This window comes from Zalophus californianus, chromosome 3 (assembly GCF_009762305.2).
Source record: "Zalophus californianus isolate mZalCal1 chromosome 3, mZalCal1.pri.v2, whole genome shotgun sequence".
In the NCBI taxonomy this organism is placed as follows: Eukaryota; Metazoa; Chordata; class Mammalia; order Carnivora; family Otariidae; genus Zalophus; species Zalophus californianus.
The window spans coordinates 186,308,144-186,325,672 of NC_045597.1; the positions used below are offsets into that span (position 1 = coordinate 186,308,144).

At 50.4% G+C, this 17,529-nt stretch overlaps 1 long non-coding RNA gene across 1 annotated transcript; it reads right to left on the bottom strand.

The window, feature by feature from the left end:
* Positions 1-14,657: 14,657 nt before the first annotated feature.
* On the bottom strand, positions 14,658-17,049 carry LOC113920571. The gene is made up of 3 exons (XR_003519315.1): positions 16,772-17,049; positions 14,912-15,066; positions 14,658-14,794 (listed from the first exon to the last, which is right to left on the bottom strand). It is a non-coding gene; the product is annotated as an uncharacterized LOC113920571 (long non-coding RNA).
* Positions 17,050-17,529: the final 480 nt, after the last annotated feature.

Sequence of the window (17,529 nt, forward strand, 5' to 3'; positions counted from 1 at the left end):
AAAATGCTAATTGGGAAAATGCCCAGAGTCAATAATTTTCCATTTGCTTCTTTGAATTTTCTATTGTTCTACAGCAGGATTTCTCATTCTTAACCCTAGTGACATTAGTTACATTTGGGGCCAGAGTATTCTTTATTGTGGGGGCCATCCAGTGTCTTTTTAGATGTTTTGCAACGTCACCGGCCTCTACCCACTAGATGTCAACAACATCCTCCGGTTGGAACAAACAAGGTATCTCCTGACATTGCCAAATGTCTTCTGGGGAGCAAAATCTTGACCCCTACTCCCAGCCACTGGATTTACAGTAAACATGATTTATTTATGTAATCAAAATGTTAAATATGTATAGATTGGATCAAAATATATATATCATAGGTGGATAACAGATAAATAATGATAGAGAGAGATGATAGATAGATAGAGAGAGAGAGAGAGAGAGAAAGCATGGGATATATACAAAACACACAGTACAACCATTGGGAGGCAGATCAGTTGCAAAACCTCTGGGATATGAGCAGCTGAAGAGACCCCGCCACTGAGATTTTCTTCTGAACTTTTTCTAGGCTCCTCTAAGATGGGGATAACACGAGTAACTGTTCCCCAAACTCACCAGAAGGGATTCACTGAATGAGCAAGTGCCCACAGTACTACCCTTTGGAGGCTTTGCCTATATTCGCCATGATGCTGCCTGTATCAAAATATTTTTGATACGCCTCTTTGGCGTATGTGTTATCTTCAAAATAGATGACATCTACCTTTTAATAATTTCAGAGAGGGTCAATACTTCTTTTTTTAAAAAAGCGAAGCTGCTTCTAAGAACTAGACAGGTTTAATTTTGGATGCAAGTGTGATGAATAAGTTATATAATCAAATTAAACAAATTTGTGCAAAAATAAGCTATGAGAATAGTTTCCAGTAGATGTTTGTAGGTGTCTCCTCCAAAGGATACGTTGAGGTCCTAAGCCCTAGTACCTCAGACTGTGACCTTATTTGGAAATAAGGTCATTGCTGATTAGCTTAAAATGAGCTCAGACTCTAGTAGGGTGGGCCTTTAATCCAATATGACCGGCGTCTTTGTAAAGGAAGGGAACATCTTGTGAACACAGACACACGCGGAGAGAAAATGATGTGAAGACACACACGGGTGCAGACAGCCATGTGCCCGGAGCGGGGCATCTCCAAGCCAAGGAAGGCCAAGGATAGCCAGCAAACCCCAGAAGCTAGAAGATGCAGGGAAGGATTCTCCCTCATGGCTGTCAGAGAGAACAGCACCCTGCCAGCATCTTGATTTTGGACGTCTAGTTTCCAGAATCACCAGACAATAGATTTCTCTTATTTCAAGCCTCCTGGTCTGGGGTACTTTATTATGGCTGCCCCAGAAACTATTATAGTTGTCGACCTTCCTAACAACACCCAGATTGTCATTTCTGCCACTAACCGCATACTACAGGGGAAGGGACCTACTCCAATGCCAGGTCGGGACCCTGGTTGGCTTAGCCAATTAGCATCTTCTATTCCCTCACCCGTGAGTCCCTGTTAAGGAGGGGAAGTATATCTTAAATTGGGCCAGTGTGACTTTCAGGATTCTCCCTTAAAATGGTGGGATCTCCAGAGAAGGATGTGAACCACCAGGTGTGAACCAAACACCACGCAATCTGAGCTGCATCTGGTAACAGCCACCTTCAGAAGCAGGGTGAGCAGCCCAGCAGAGAAATGCAAACGCCCTGGATCCTTGGAGAGATCTTCAAAGCCCTGGATCAGCCTGCCCTGAAATACACCAATCTTACGGCTAAAGGCTTTATGGTTTAAGACTTGGATTTTGCATTCCTTGCAACCCAAAGCTTCGTAGCTGTCAGGCCAGCATCACAAAGCATAGACACCACTTCCAGCCAGTGCCAGGGGCTTTCAAAGGACCTCTTGGAGAGCTCAACAGGAAGGACACAGGGCTGGAACCATACCTGCAGAGTCTAAAAGCTGGAGGCTGTGGCTAGAACTCACCCTTGTGAGTTGTAGGAAGCTGGCAGCTGAAGGAAGAGACGTGGCTATCTGTGGTGGGAACGCCTGCACTTGGAGAGCCTGATGGACAAGGATGGGATGTTCATCTCCCAACAGCCAGAGGTGGGCTTGCTGAAGGGAGCCCAGATAGGTCTTGTCGAGGGAGGCTCTGCCCAAGAGACCCACATGGAAGCACAGCAGGGGAATGACTTAGAAAACAGAGAAAGGAGTCTTTCCCTGGTTATCGGTTGGCCAGCAAGAGGAGACATCACCCACCACTTCAAGGGAACTGCAGGGGCAAGATACCCAAAACAGTAGACTCCCTGCCAAGCCCCCCAAAAATGCTCCCTGAGAAAATAATCTAGCCCCTGGGCATCCGCCGCACACAGAGAACACCGGCGTGAAATTACAATGGAACAGGTCAAGCAAAGCCTTTCCTGCGCTTCCTCTCTTCCCCTGCCCGCCACTGCAACCCTGCAGTAGCTGAAAAGAGCAGATGGTAAAAGAGGAAAAGGAGTGATTAGGAAAGAAAAGCAATCAGATCATTTTCCTGTTGGTCCTTGGACTAAGTCAGGCCCTTAGCCAATGTCAGGGAGAGGATTTAAAAGTGCGACAAAATATCAAATATTAGAGCAGATGAGACTTGTTTGATTATTAAAAAGAGTCTTTTCTTGTGACTAAAGGGCCTGGAAAAAATATGGGCTGTCCCCAGATTTTAAGCAGTTTTGACAGACAAAGTCATACCCATACCCTGTGGCATTAACCTTAGGCAGAGAAGTTGCGTATTTGCCAATACTTGCAACTTTGGTTGAGGCTTTCTATCTGGCCGGGGAGGAAGCCCAAACCTCAAGTAAGGCCAACCAGAAGGGCTGCAGAACTCAAGGGCCTGCAGAGTCCTCCTCCAGTGAGGGGCAGGAGGCTGTGGGGTCAGGGCACAGCTTCTTGGCCCCCCAGTTGGGGTAGCTATGTGCTCTCTGGCTTGAAAACTCCCTTGTCATTGGCTGGTTCGCTTTCCTGTCTCACTTCCTCATTCCACCTACCCACCTACCCACGGGTCCTGGGATTGCCTCCATAAAAACCACCTGCCCTCAAGTTCATGTCTCAGGGTCTGCTTCTGGGGACGCCCAAACCAAGACACCAGGAAAAGATAAGATGATTTCAAGAAGCAGGTTGGAGAAAAAAGATTGGTTTCTTGCTGCTTGTCCATTCAACACATCAATCACACTGGTAATTGGGGTTTGATTCATCATGAAGTTTCCTGCCTAAAACCTGGCGACAGGAGGCAGTGGGGTTTTCCATTCTCTTCTGCATGCTCATCACATCTCGAAACTGAATCTACATAGAGTCAGATGCTAATCACACAACTCTTCTGACTTCTTCTTGCCTGGTGAACTTTCCACTTCCTCCCATGCTGCCCTCGGAGTGAGACGAATTGTACCTGGGGGCAGGGCTCACATGATGCACAGTTCATAAAGTTGGGGCTGGTGACTGATCTAAGTCAGGGAAGCTAGCTCCCAACAGCCCAATAGCCTTATTACTTTGTTTTTCCATCTTCTTATCAAAGTGTAATTTACATGCAGTAAAATTCAAACATTTTCATCTGTAGTTCTGACGCTTCTTTTTTGCTTTTTAAATAAATGTTATTGTGAAGTATAATTCATAGATTAAAAGAGTATAAAACATAAATATAGAGCTAGATGAGCTGCCACAAAGTGAACAAATTTTTAACAAGTTCGTATAACTACCACCAAAATCAAGATATTCCATCACACTTACTGTTTTGACTTTCATGTTTAGGACTACAATTTATTATTATAGAGGGTGTGAGGTAGGGGGTCAAGATTAGTTTGTTACATATGGATGTTTAATTGACTCACATCACTTATTGAAGAAAAAAAAAAACATTGTTCGCATACTGACTTGCCACGGAGCGAGTCCAGGTACCATATATGTGAGGGCAGTTTCTTGACTCTCTTTACTACTCCATCAACCTATTTGTCCATTTTTGCACCACTACCATACTGTCTTAATTACTGTAGCTTTATAGTAAGCCTCAAAATCAGGTAGTACCAGTCCTCCAGCTTTGTTTGTATTCAGAATTGCTTTAGCTATTCTAAATCATTTGAATTTCCATATAAATTTCAGAATCATTTTTTCAATTACCACAAAGTAGCCAGCTAGGATTTTTACTGGAATTGCCCTGAGTTTATAGGTGAATTTAGGAAGAACTGACAAATTCAGTTCTTAACAACACTTAATCTTCCAATCCACAAACAAGGTGGAGATCTTTACTTATTCTTTACTTAGTCTTCTTCTTTTTAAAATATTTTATTTATTTATTTATTTATTTATTTGAGAGAGAAAGCGTGAGTGAGGGGAGGGACAGAGGGAGAAGCTGAGCAGGGAGCCCGATGCAGGGCTTGATCCCAGGACCCCGAGATCATGACCTGAGCTGAAGGCATCTGCCCAACTGACTGAGCCACCCAGGCACCCTTACTTCGTTCTTCTTTAAGTTCTCTCAGTAACGTTCAAAGTATTTGTTGCAGAAATATTCAACGTCTTTCATTAGATTTATTCCTGGCTATTTGATATTCTTTCTTTTTTTTTTAAGATTTATTTATTTATTTGAAGAGAGCAGGGGCAGAGGGAGAGAATCTTTCAAGCCGACTCCCCACTGGGCACAGAGCCCAATGTGGGGCTCAAACTCACGACCCTGAGATCATGACCTGAGCTGAAACCGAGAGTCAGATGCTCAACTGACTGAGCCACCCAGGCATTCCCCCCATACTTTCTTAAGGCCAGGACTAGAGTCAGGCAAGAGAAGAGAATGAGAGGGAATACTTCCTTAAATCTTTCACACCAGATGCCATCCTAGCCTCCTCCTCATCCCAGCCTTGGCTGTTCTACATGATATTTCTTTAAAATTTTTATTTTTACTAATTGGTTTCTAATATGTAAGAATTCAGTTGATTCTTATATACAGACTTTGTATCCGGCAACTTTTGTAGCCCTGACTCTTAACTCCCAGAGGGGAATGTGGGCCATCCATGGCATGACTCCTGCCTATCAAAGCTCGGTGACACGCAGATCAGGAAGGGGCTGCCCCACAGACTAAAAAAGAATGGAGTATCTGTGTTTTCAGGGATCTGTAGGCTGTCCCCCAAAAGCTCTCGATTGCATCCCTCCACTTCTGAGTCACTTACCAGGCTCCCAGAGCATCGTGGGCACCTGGGAATCCGGGAAGTAGAACCGGAAATCAGAGCCGGATAAATAACTGCAGAAGGGCTAGTGCCAGGACGACCCCCCACTTCTATAAGTCCACAGAAGCCAGGAGTCCGTCCACCATCTTCCAAACTACCACCTCTTTATCTCTATTTTCCCATGCTTTATACCCACTGCAGAGAGGATATGATGCGCAGAACTGCCTGCAGTTTGGCAAGATGAAATTAATATACATAAAGAAATGGAAGGGGAAATGGGGACATGGACATAAAATGAAATCAGGTGGAAGTGAGCAAAACTATAGGCAAAAATAAATAGGTCAGAGCCAGGGAGAGTCAAAGACAGTGCCAGGGACAGAACCAGACAGAGATTTTAGAGCAGACCCAAGGATCTGCCTTACAACCCAGAGAGTCAGAATTTATTTTGACCACCATTATCTCTTGTCTGGGTGACTGCATTAGCCTCCTATCTGTTCTCCCAGCTTCCAACCCTGCCCCCTCCCCACAGTCTGCTGTCAAATTAATAACCAGAGTGATCTTTTGAAAACACAAGTCAGCCCCAGAAGAGGAGAAAAATATCTGTAAATTATATGTGTGATAAGAGTCTGGTATCCAGAATATTTAAAGAACTCTTACAACTCATCTATCTAAAAGACAAATAACCCAATTTTAAAATGGGCCAAGAATTGGAATAGACTTTTCTCCACAGAAGATATACGAATGCCCAATGAGCACATGAAAACTTGCTCCGCATCATTAGCCATCATGGAAATGCAAATAATTCTGTGGTGGAATACCACTTCACCTCCTCTGGGATGGTTATGATCCAACAAACAGACAATATCAAGTACAGGTGTGCATGTGGAGAAATTGGAACCTCATATTTTCAGGTGGGAGTTTAAAATGGCATGATAGCTTTGGGGAACAATTTGGCAGTTCCTCAAAGCGTTAGCATAGAGTTACCACATGGCCCAACTATCTTATTCATGGGTATGCACTCAAGATCATTGGAATACTATAAAGCAGTTGAAGTGAAAAATTGCTATGGCCAATAATATGGGTGAGTCTCACTCACGTACTGTTGTGCTAAGGAAACCAGGACAAGTAAGTACAAATTGTATGACTCCGTTTATACAACAGTCAAAAACAGGCAAAACTAATTTTTTGGCCCACATCAAAGGTAGGGGAAGAGACCGGAAGCCTTTGGGCCTTGGGTATGACAAGAATCAGGGCCTCACTCAACACTTGGACTCTGGAGCTTCCTTTGCCTCTTGACTGAGTTTCTATTTAGAAGTCAGCTTCAGTCTCTGCAGGGCAGAAACGATGGCCCTTGGCCCCCTCTGGAGACAAGTATTTCTAACCTCTTCACCTGGAATAAGACCTCTCTTCCCCTTACTTTCCATCTAAAAAATTCTAGGGAAGTCTTCTAATTAGCCAGAGATTCTATTCACTGACCCCCGCCTAGGCTGGCAAATAGTAACCTAGGTAGATGCCACCGGAACCCAGTTTCTAGAGTTGGGCATTGGAAAGGGGTCTCTCCCATCCAAAAGACAGAATGGGTGCCAGACAGACAATTTCATAAATGTCCTTGTCATTCAGAGGAGCATCTCTTCACTTGCTATATGGGATATATTAATAAACCCAATCACATCTTCAAAAAAAAAAATATGTCTGTGTCTTTCAGGCTTCACCTTTCCTGGAATTCACTCAGCTGATGATTTCTGTACCTTCCAGACTGATAGTTTATGCCTCTGATCTCTCCTGGATTAGTCTTCACTCTCAAAAAGATGCCCCAAACCTTTCAGGCAGCTGGGATACACCCTCATGAGAGAACCCAAGATGAACGGCCTGTTCTTCTTGCTGGGACTGACTCCTCTAGGTGCCCAGGGGCATTCTCCACCTTGAAGAAATCGACAGAATGAACAACAATGCTTGCTTTGTCAATCTGGCCATGTCTACTACATTTCAAGTGTTTATACCTTTGACCCAGAATTTCTGCTTTCTTACTCATAGAAACACTTTCACAACTATGCAAAAACATATATATGGTGTTGTTTCTATAACGGAAAAACTGCGTTAGAAGGGGTTGGATTTCAAATATCTGTCAGAAGGAAACTTACGAAATAAATGATGATTCGTAGACACAATGGAATGCTACACAATTATTAAATTAGAGAGAACCTAATACTGAAAGGAGTTTAAGATGCATTAAATCTAAAAAGCAAGTTGCCAAACAAGATCTATGGTCCAGTGATAGAAAGGAGGGTGAAAATAATAATTCTGTCTATGTTAGTAGGTATAGAGGAGAAAAATGCCAGCAGTATACACCAAAGTATTAACAATAGTTTTCTGGTGTTGGGGGAGGGGAAAGGGAAGTAAAGATTTATGAGGGATTTTCCTCTTCGAAAACATACATTTCTATAATATCTGGATTTTTAAAAGAAAATTTATTTCTTCCAGAACTAAAACATAAAATAATGGTTTGTTTTTTAAGAAAGTGCCTTGAAAGTTGGGGACAGTGTGACAGATGTTGTTTGATTGCCTTTCAGACAGATGTCTTGCGTTCACAAGGTTGTTTAAGAATGCAGACTTATCTCCTTGCTCACTGACCCATAACACAACAGACTAAATGTTTGACATGGGAAAATTCTCTGGGACAAAAGAGCTTATTCAAGCATACCTAACAGCCATGAGCTATCTCATAATCAGCCCAGAGACAGACCTCGCCGTTCCTGGGCTGGGGGTAGGGAGAAGTCCCAGGCAGGGACTGCTGTGGGCTGGGAAGGTGACTGGCTCCATTCTCCCAATTCCAGCTCCAGTGGCTTGGCGTGGCCAGAAATGGAGCAGTGGTGGCCTGCTGGGGAGTGGCTGGGCTGGTCTGAATGTTGGGGGGCCTGGGGCGGAGGCCTCAGGAGGAGATTCAGGAAGCTGTTGCAGGGAGGAAGGAAGTCATGCACTTCAGAGGCTTCAAAGCTGGAGCAATCACAGAGAAAATGCACAGGGTGAGACATGTTTGAAGGCAGGTGGTTGGGGAATTGCTTGCCATTGAAAAGAAGACCTATTTCAGGAAGACCGGAGTAGAACCTGCATCTTGAGCTTCACTGGTATGCGGCAGATGATCTCTGAATCAGATGGTAGTAATAATAAATCCCTGATTCCTGAGTTGCCTTCTACTTTTCCAGGGATGTTCCCACCTAATCCTTGCCTTATTTCATCATCACCATCTTCGAGGGTTGGAGGCAGGGCAACTACCATCTGAATGGACAAAGAAACCGAGGGTCACACTCATGGTGCACGGCTCCCTCACCCATCAGGTTGTGCTGCTCCCTCCCAAGACCCATCTCACCGCATAGTCGCCGTAAGCCTGTTTCTGTCTGAGTCCGTTTAGACTAAGTGAACCCTCTACCACATATTTTACTGTTATTCTAAGGCATCTGCTTGTGTGATAGCCTCTCTTTGTGGGAGGAGCTAGGAAAGAGCTATTTCCATGTCCCCTCCCCTAGACGCAAGTGCACCCGCTGCCCCCTTCCTTCTTCAAGTCAGCTGGGCGGGCAGGGCACTGGCTTCCCACCAGTCTTAGCTCCATTGAAGTTCATCGGAAATTTGCTTGTGCATTTCATCAGGAATGCTGATTTCTTCCCAGAAGAAAATTATAAATCTCATCACAAACAAAAAAGTTCTGTCCCAGACCAGTTTGGGAACAATTTTTCTTTTTTAGTCTATTGGGATAAAGATTACCCCAGGTGCCAACTGAAGAGCCAAATGTGTTCCTAGAGAGGGGGAGGGGATTGACTCCTCCCTACCCCAGGTTTGTCCAAGAGACCCTGCTCCTCAAAGGTGATGCTTTTCAAAACTGCTGCACCAGGCACTGAACCCTTGGCTAGTGGTCACACCAAGAAGGCAGGCTCTGGGTAAGTGTGGCAGCCTTCCCCCAGAGCCTTCCCAAGGGCAAGGTTGGGGAAGGGAGTTTGAACACGGGATGGAAAGAGCCTCCCTTCCTTTTCCAGGGTGAACATTCCAATTTGGGTGCAGCCTACGTTACTGAAAGTTTGGGGAGACAGATGCGCCCACCCCACCGAAGTGACAAAGAATGTTCCCTTGACCATTCTGTCAGCAGCTCACTCTACCCTCCCCACTCACCCCCTTTGTTGATGCCCAGAACTCCATCCCTACTTCAACTCCAAAAATATCCCTCCCTGCTTTATTATGAAGAGCAATATGCTCAGGACTTCCTACAACCAACCTGGACCCCACAGGGCTTTTTTCATATTCGAAGACTCATTCCAGATAATGGGCTCTTCTGATAATGGGGCACCTTTCCCAAGTCTGCCCTCTCTTTGGGCCCCTCCCCACTTTTGAGAAAGGAGGTGGGAAGTGGGTGGATACATTGCTGCACACCCACCGCCTCCTTTCTTAAGGTGCTGTCTTCTCAGGGTAGGGCCTTGAGGTTTGGGATTTGCGGGGGGAAGGGGCCCTTGGACATAAATGAAGCCACCAGCCCCTGAACTCAATGGTTGTTCCCTCCTGTCTTCTGCAACATGCTGAGAATTCATCTCAGTGAAAGCTCAGGGACAGATGCCAACTGCAAAACAAAGAACAGAGCTGATGCCAACGAGGCTTCAGCATGCCTCCCCCCACCCAGGACCCACCTCGGTCCCCCAGCGTCTGGACACGTCAGAGATGCACCCTCATATGGATCCTGCTACAGAAGTGAAGACGAGAAAATGGAATAAATGGAGCATAACTGGACTGTGAGGGAGGAGTGTCACAGAGGTGGCGGGTTTCTGGAACTGGCTAACGTATCTGCCATGAGGCAGAAAGGGGGCTGAGGACAAAGTTGAATGGTAGAATAACTAAACCCTGTTTTAAATTCGCACACCTGGATCTATAGCTTTGAAATAGGATTTGCTGCTCCACATTAGATATTTTCATTTATATCTTTATTAAGCCCCTAATATCATTTATGAGGATAAAATAAGAGAAACCGGCAGAATGCACAGTTACACACGGACTACCTGTGTGCTCGTCCCAGGTGCCAGGGAGCCCACATGAAGAGCACTCAGATGGGGAGTAGAGGAACGTATCCCAAGGCAGGGTCCCCGGAGCAGAGCGGTCCTGTGTCATGCCTATGGCCCACAAACAACAGACACTTCTGGTCAATAACTAAGTAAATAAACAGAAGTAAGAGAGTGATGAAAACATTGAGCAGGGGTTAAGGGAAAAAACAGCTTGAGATGCTTGAGTGTTCCATGAGGAGGGAGCAGGTACAAAGGTGTAGGAGTTCCAAGAAAGAGGTTTCAGGTGGACTTCAGAGGGCCTGGACCCCGAAGTCCAAGAGGTGGACAGGTGGGAGAGAGAAGGAACCACAGGGCAGAGGGCCTGGTTTGCTTAGGAATTTGGGGTTTATCTAGAAAGTTATTGAGAGTCATTAAGGGGAACTCTGGCACGGGGTTTGCATTTCTAAAACATTCTTGTTTAGCTCTTTGGAGAATGGCCCAGAAGGGGAGAGCCAGACGTGGAGAGGTTAACGTAACAACAGGCAGGAGAAGACGGGGCCTGGGGAGGAGAGGAGGGAAGATTTGAGAGAGTCTGGAAGGATCGGAAGAAAAAGTCGGTTGCGTACGTGTGAGAAAGGAGTCAGAAAGGGGGTAGGAAGAGTAACACCTGGGTAGGTGACGGGGGCACATCTCTGGGTAGGGAGCAGATTTCGAGGCATAGACAGTCATCCAAATGATGCCCTGGCTTCTTGTGGGTGGGGTTGGGGTGAGGCTTCCTCATCTGGGTTCTGGAACACTCCAAAGTGCCTCAGAACCACGCTTGGGTCCTTGGGGTAACAGAAAGGACACCCCAGATCCCACTCCGGGCAGTGAAGGCATCTCCCCAAGTTGCAAAAGAACTTGCCCCTGCCCCTCTCCTGGCATTACCCCCACTGGAAAAGGTCAGGCCAAGGTGAAAGGACATCTTGATCTGCTGTGGAGGGGCCCACACAGTGCAGGCCGCCCCACAGGCTCCCAGCTCCGCCCACGGGCACAGAAAAGGTGTTGAACCCGGGCTGGCTGACACTCAAAACTCAGGCTGCCTTTCAGTTTGCTGGGGGCCCAGCTCTGTGGTGATAATAGCTACCGTTTCCCTGGCCCAGAGCCAGCACTTTAGAGCATCGGCTTTCACACCCCTAGTGACTGGAGCTGCAATTACTAATCCCTAATTACTATTAGCTATTGTCCTTTTCACTGTGACTCCTCAGGCCACCCCATGCACCTCCCACCATCCTTGCCTCCTGGTCTCCCTGTCTGGGGCCCAGACAGCCCTCAGGGCCCAGTTCACGGTCACTTGCTCGGCACCCCAGACCACCACGGTGGCCCCACTCTAGAGCCCACACTCAGGGTCTTTAAAAAAAAAAAAAAAAAAAAGACTCCTTTGAGTGCCTGGGCCTTTTTGCTTCTCCTGGGGGTTGTTCACCTTTCTCTCCCGGGCGCCCGGCACAGGTCAGGCTCTTCATGGGCATCTGGAAGGACCTATTTCATGAAGGGAAGAAACTAGCCCTTCAGCTGAGTAGGGGTCCCCAGAAGGGAGCTATGGTAGCCTCTGCCCCCAAACTGGGGAGCTGACCCCTCAGTGGCTATTATGTTCAAACCACAGGCCTGTGCCACAGCCCTACGGTGACCAGACGGCACAGTCTGGGCATCCCTCCTCCGGCCAACAGGCCCCTGTCTGGGGGTCGGTCCCACCACACCCTCAAGACCCCTGCAGTAATAATGCACTCTTTAGACTCTTCCAGAAGAAACTTCCTTGTCCTCCTGTCTCTGACCCCATCCTGACCTGAACACCTACCCACAGATAGAGGCTCACCTGTCTCCTCAGAGGACTCCAGGGATCTCAACAGTCTTGCTGAGGAGCAAACGGCACCTGCGCTGAGCAGGCCTTACATAGTGGTCTCGGGTATGACCCTCGGGCCCTGTGCCACAGCCCTGGTGCCCACAGCCCCTGGATAACTCCTGCCCCAGCCTCCAGCTCCCATGGAGCATGGCTCTGCCCAGCCTGATGTACCCCCAGCCTTCTTAGCCGGGCCTCTGCTGCCATCGCAGGACATCCCCCAACCCGCCTGCTTCTACTCCCCACCCCCAATCAGAAACACACCAGTGCTCCCTCCCAGACGCCTCCCACTCTCCCTGCGAGGGCCGCCTGCCCAGCTGCCTCCGGAACCAGCGGGCCTGCTGAGCCAGTCCTCGTTCAGGCCCTGGGTCCTCGCGTCCCAGCCCTTCTGTTGTAAGCAGCCACAGACGTCCCATAGAGCCATGAGGGGCGTCAGAAAGCACCTTCTCGGAACACAGCAGCTCCTAATTTCTAGAACTGCAGAGTCATTTGGGAAATGAGAAACAGGGTGTTGTGAGGCTGATAGTGAAGATAGGGGTTTGGAGGGGTTGCAGGTGATGGGGAGGGTGGGTCAGAAAGGATGGCAGTTATACGACTTTTTCTAAAGAAGAGCCCAGAAGCCAGCCGGTACAGGAGGATAAGCATGGTTGGGAGGTGAGAGCCCCGCCGAGAGAGCCTCCCTGGGACACAGAGGAACATCCCCTCCCGTGCGGCTCTCCTCCATCAGCCAGCGCCCAGCCCAGCCCCTGTAGGCTGCAGCTTGGGAGGCCCTGGAGGCCCAGCCCTTGGCCTCTGCCCTGCCGTGGCTGTCCGGCACCGGAGCTGGGGCCTGGCCACTTCCTCAGGCCGGGCCAGGGGGCGTGTCCTCGTGCCGCCTTGTCATGCCCTCTGGCTTCCCACCAAGGCCATCCAGTCCATCTGCCTCCGTGCCCCAGCCCGGTGACACCACTGCCCTCTTCCCATGCCAAGCACCTCCCCGTGGGCCTGCCGGGGTCTACCAACAGGGGGCAGGCCCACTCGCAGAAAGGGTCATGCTCCTGGGCACCTGCACTCCATCCCTACCCCCCCCACACACACATGGAAGCCCATCAGATGTGGGGTGCACACCACCCCCACCAGACCCTGCCACCCCCACATCTGGGAGAGGCAGCGAGGTCACCGGGAGCTGCCCTCTGGAAGGAGTAGAGAAGGGACTGCCCTGATTCACCTTCACCGAGATTCTGGCCCACAGTGTCCCAGGCTGCGAAGCCTGAAGCCAGGCTTGCAGAGCAGATGGTCGAAGCCTCAGAAGGGCCCTCCTCAGGGTTCTTTCAGCACAAAGGGAAACAGCCCCACGCTGTCACAGAGCACAGGCAGGTCACCACCCAGTACCCGCTTCAGACTGTCTCCAGGCTGGCCTTGCTCCTCTGGGAACAGAGAGGGGATTCCCTCCCCATTCCTGGCCGTGGACTGGCCATGGTGTCTCACAACTGGACACGGATGACGAGGGGACACCTCTGCCTTCCCTGTGACCCTGGCTGAGATGAGCACAGGGTGGCCTTGAAGGGGGTAATCAGACAGAGGGGATGGTCTCAGCTCCCGGGGAAATGTTGCTGGGGGGGTGGGGAGTCATTTGAGCTCTCTGAGCCTCAGTTTCCTTATCTGTAAAATGGTGACAATATCAGTGAGCAGGGCTGGTCAGAGGACTGAAGGAGAAACTCTATATCATGCACTTAACACAAGCACCTGCAAGGAGCTCACTTAACGTTGGCCATAGCTGTTCTGGCTGGGAGCAGTGGCTGCAGGACAGCGGGCTCTTCACACCCTCCTCTTGGAGAGCCTGCCTCTCTGGGCAGACCTGCGGGTCAGTGCCCCAGCAATAACTGCTTGAGGGACACGCAGGGAATGCGTCTTCCCCAAAGCTGTCTTCCTTCTCCTCCCTCCGTTGGCCTCAGCATTGGAAACTGCACCATGGAGGGCCAGGCAGCAGCTCGGATGGCAGGATTCTGCACAAAACTGCTGGTACTGTCAAATAAAGAAATAAAATCTTAGAAAAAACAAACAAAAACGGGGGGGGGGTGGTGGTGACTGGGTGGCTCAGTCCGTTAAGCGTCTGTGCTCGGCTCAGGTCATGATCCCAGGGTCCTGGGATCGAGTCCCACATTGAGGGACCCTGCTTCTCCCTCTCCCTCTCCCACTCCCCCTGCTTGTGCTCACTCTCTCCCTATCTCTCTCTGTCAAATAAATAAATAAAATCTTAAAAAAAAAAAAAAAAAAACAACTGCTGGTAGAGCAGGTTGGAATGCAAGGGGCCAGCACAGGCCTGTTTAGAGGTGGGTTTGGGAGTGGGACAGATAGAGGACGGGCCTGATTGCCCACAGAACTCCAGATAAGGCGGGGGGGGGGGCCTGATGGGTCGGCAACTGGGGCTAGCACCCCAAGATGTAGCCTTCCTCCGGCTCCCGCATCAGCACTTCCTGGCCTTAGTGTTTGCCTCTGTGAAGTAGGTACTGTCTCTCCAGGTTGTGGTTAAGATCGAATGAGACAGCGCGTACAAAAACCCGCCCAACTGTGCCATGCATGTGCTAGGGCTGCCGCAGCAAGGGGCCACAGATGGGTGGCTGAAACCACAGAGAGTTATTTCTCATGATTCTGGAGGCTGGGAGTCCGAGATCAAGGTTGGTCTCTTCCGAGGCCTCTCTCCTGGGCTTCTACTGGGCTTCTTGCTGTGGAGGAAGAGCTGTGTGTCAGTTAGGACCACGTTTGGCTGCAGGGGACTGAAAACTAGAGTCACAAGCACTTAAACAAAGGAGGGATTTTTTTTTTTTTTTTTAATCTCTCACAGAAAAGGAAGCTTGAGCTGGCAGTCAAGGGTTGGTGCTACTTCAGCGGGTCAGCCAGACTCCCTCTCCCCTCGTCCTCCAGCACGCTCAGCACCTGGCTTTTAGCCTCATGGTTGAGAGATGGCTGCTGTGCCTCCAGGCATCTAATCCATCTTCTGGGAAGGGGGAGAGGCGTAGGGTGAAGTCGGCCGTCAGAGGTAAAGGGCTGATGAACACTCTAGCTGAGTCACTTTCCCCTCTCATTCCATTGGGCAGAACTGGGTCAACATGACCACCACTAGCTCCAAAGGATCCTAGGAAGTATTTTACCTGGGTACAAGGCTACCCCCCACCCCAGTCGGGGTGCTGCTGGTAGGAAGAAGGGAAAAGGAGACCTTGGGTGGGTGTCCAGCACGCTGTTCTCAGCAGAGCTCAGTACCGCGAGGGTGGGTGATGCGGCAGGCCCCTGGTGAGACCAGAACTGGACCAGAGCCTGGCCCAGGACCACCCCCCAGCAGCAGCCAGGGCTCCAGGAGAGAGCAGAGCCTGGGGCTGCGGGTCCTGAGGGCCTGCGTGGCATGGGCAGGCCAGGGGTAGGTAGATTTTTTTTCCCTTCTCTGACAACGTGCCCTTCCCTCCCCCTTACACACGGGGCCCCTGTGGGCCCGCGTCCACAGCCCCCATTCTACAGACGGTCGCTCTCTTATCTCGCACACACCCTCCCTCGCCACAGCGTCTCCCTGACGCCGCGAGCCTGGTACTAACGGGTGGGGGATGGAGACTGCCCCTCATCGCTGCTCCTCGAAGGTCCTCCCCCCTCCACTCTGCCAAAGAAGGGACGCGAAGCTGGGGAGCGGGGCTCGTGGTCTCTCGGAGACAAGCCGTGCTAGGTCCCACCGATTCCCAAGGCTGGGACACACAAGCAAGGTGCTGTGCTGGCAAGGGGGTGAAGGCAGTCATGGAGAGAGAGGAGCCCCAAATTAATACTTCAGTGGATGACGCTGCTGGGCGCGGGGGCTGCCAGGATCTGACAGCTGTGGGAAGGACGGCTCTTGGTGCCGTTAGCTCAGGCTGAGCCATTTATGACAGGGCATCAGGCACTCGTCCTTATCACGGGCCTCCAGGTGCCTTCCGGCCCATGTGCAGTTGTGCTTCATTCTCCAGGAAGTTCCAGCACACCTGCCGTTCAGGAGACATCACAGGCACGAGGGCTTGCATTTGCAGCCGTCTCAGAGACTGCGAAAGCTGGAGCTGGAGGCCCAGGAGGGAAGACCCCAGAGTGGAGAGAGATAAGAAGGCAGGACACCGGACAGGGCCTTCTGGGGAGAGGGACTGTGTGGTGGGCTGGGGCCACCATGATAAGCTCCACAGACTGGGCGGCTTGAACAACCAAAATTTATTTCCCCACAGTCCTGGAGGCTACAAGTCCAAGATCAAGTTGGCGGGGGTGGTTGCGTCGGAGGCCTCTCTCCTCGGCTTGTAGCTAGTCCTCTCCCCGCGTCCCCACATGACCTTCCATCTATGGGTGTCTGCATCCCAGCCTCCTCTTCTTGTAAGGACTCCAGTCATAGCGCATTAGGGCCCACCCTCATTTGAACATAACTCCCTCTTTAAAGATCCTGCCTCCAAAGACAGTCACGTTCCGAGGCACTGGGGGTTAGAACTTCAACATGAAATTGGAGGGGACACAGGTCAGCCCACAAGTAAGACCATGCTGGGGACATCTGATGCGGGTGGGGATGGACACTGCATGGGAAAGGGGTGGGGGACACCGAAGAGGCTGCCCAGCTCCCCAGCCCCCACTTCTGCCACCACCCCCGGGTTGGCCATCTCCTCCCACCTCCCCGCCCACAACTCCCACGGTGCCGCACTGCTCCTTACCTCTCAAACCGGCCCCAGCGCCTTCTAAGGCAAGATTAGCTTTTCAAACAACTTCTAAGGCTTGATGACAGCACCTGATCTTTGCTTGGGGTGACAACTGGGGGAACTCCAGGCAAGGTCAGGACGGAGGCTGGCACAGGGTACAGTGGGTGAAGATGGGGTTTCCTGGTTGCCCCTCCCCCAGTGCTGCAGGAAGGTGCCTGCTCAGGCCTCTGCCCAGGTTGGGTTTGCCCTGCCTGCTGGCCCAGGCAGCGCTCTGACCCACCACGGGCCACACTGCCAGAGCCTGCAGATCTGGAAGGGGAATGAGGAAGCAAAAGAGGAAGCAGTATCAAGAAGGAGAGGGGGAAGGGCAGGGGCTCCCCCTTCCCTCTTGCCTGGCCCTGCAGGACTGGAGGGCCCACAGGGGAAACCACATCCCTGCTGGGAGCTACCCCTCGCCCAGCCTAGCCCCAGGTGACCAGTTCTGCCAGCGGTGACCCGGGGCAAAGCATGCTCTTCTTGCACACACTCAGGCTTTCTGAAATTCGAGGAGGCCAGGGGCGTGCGGGGTGGCGGGGGCGGGGGGTCCTGCACAGCCCAGGCCCAGCTGGTCGGGCTAATTTTAGGTTTTTTCCCCAGCCTGCCCGAGGCCCACTAATCTCCATCCGCTCAGAGAATGCACGTTGATCAGATGGTGCCTTCACTCCCGGTGTCCCCCACACCCACCCTGCAAGAAAGGCCCCTCCTCTATCTCCTTTCAAGCCCTCTCTCTTTTA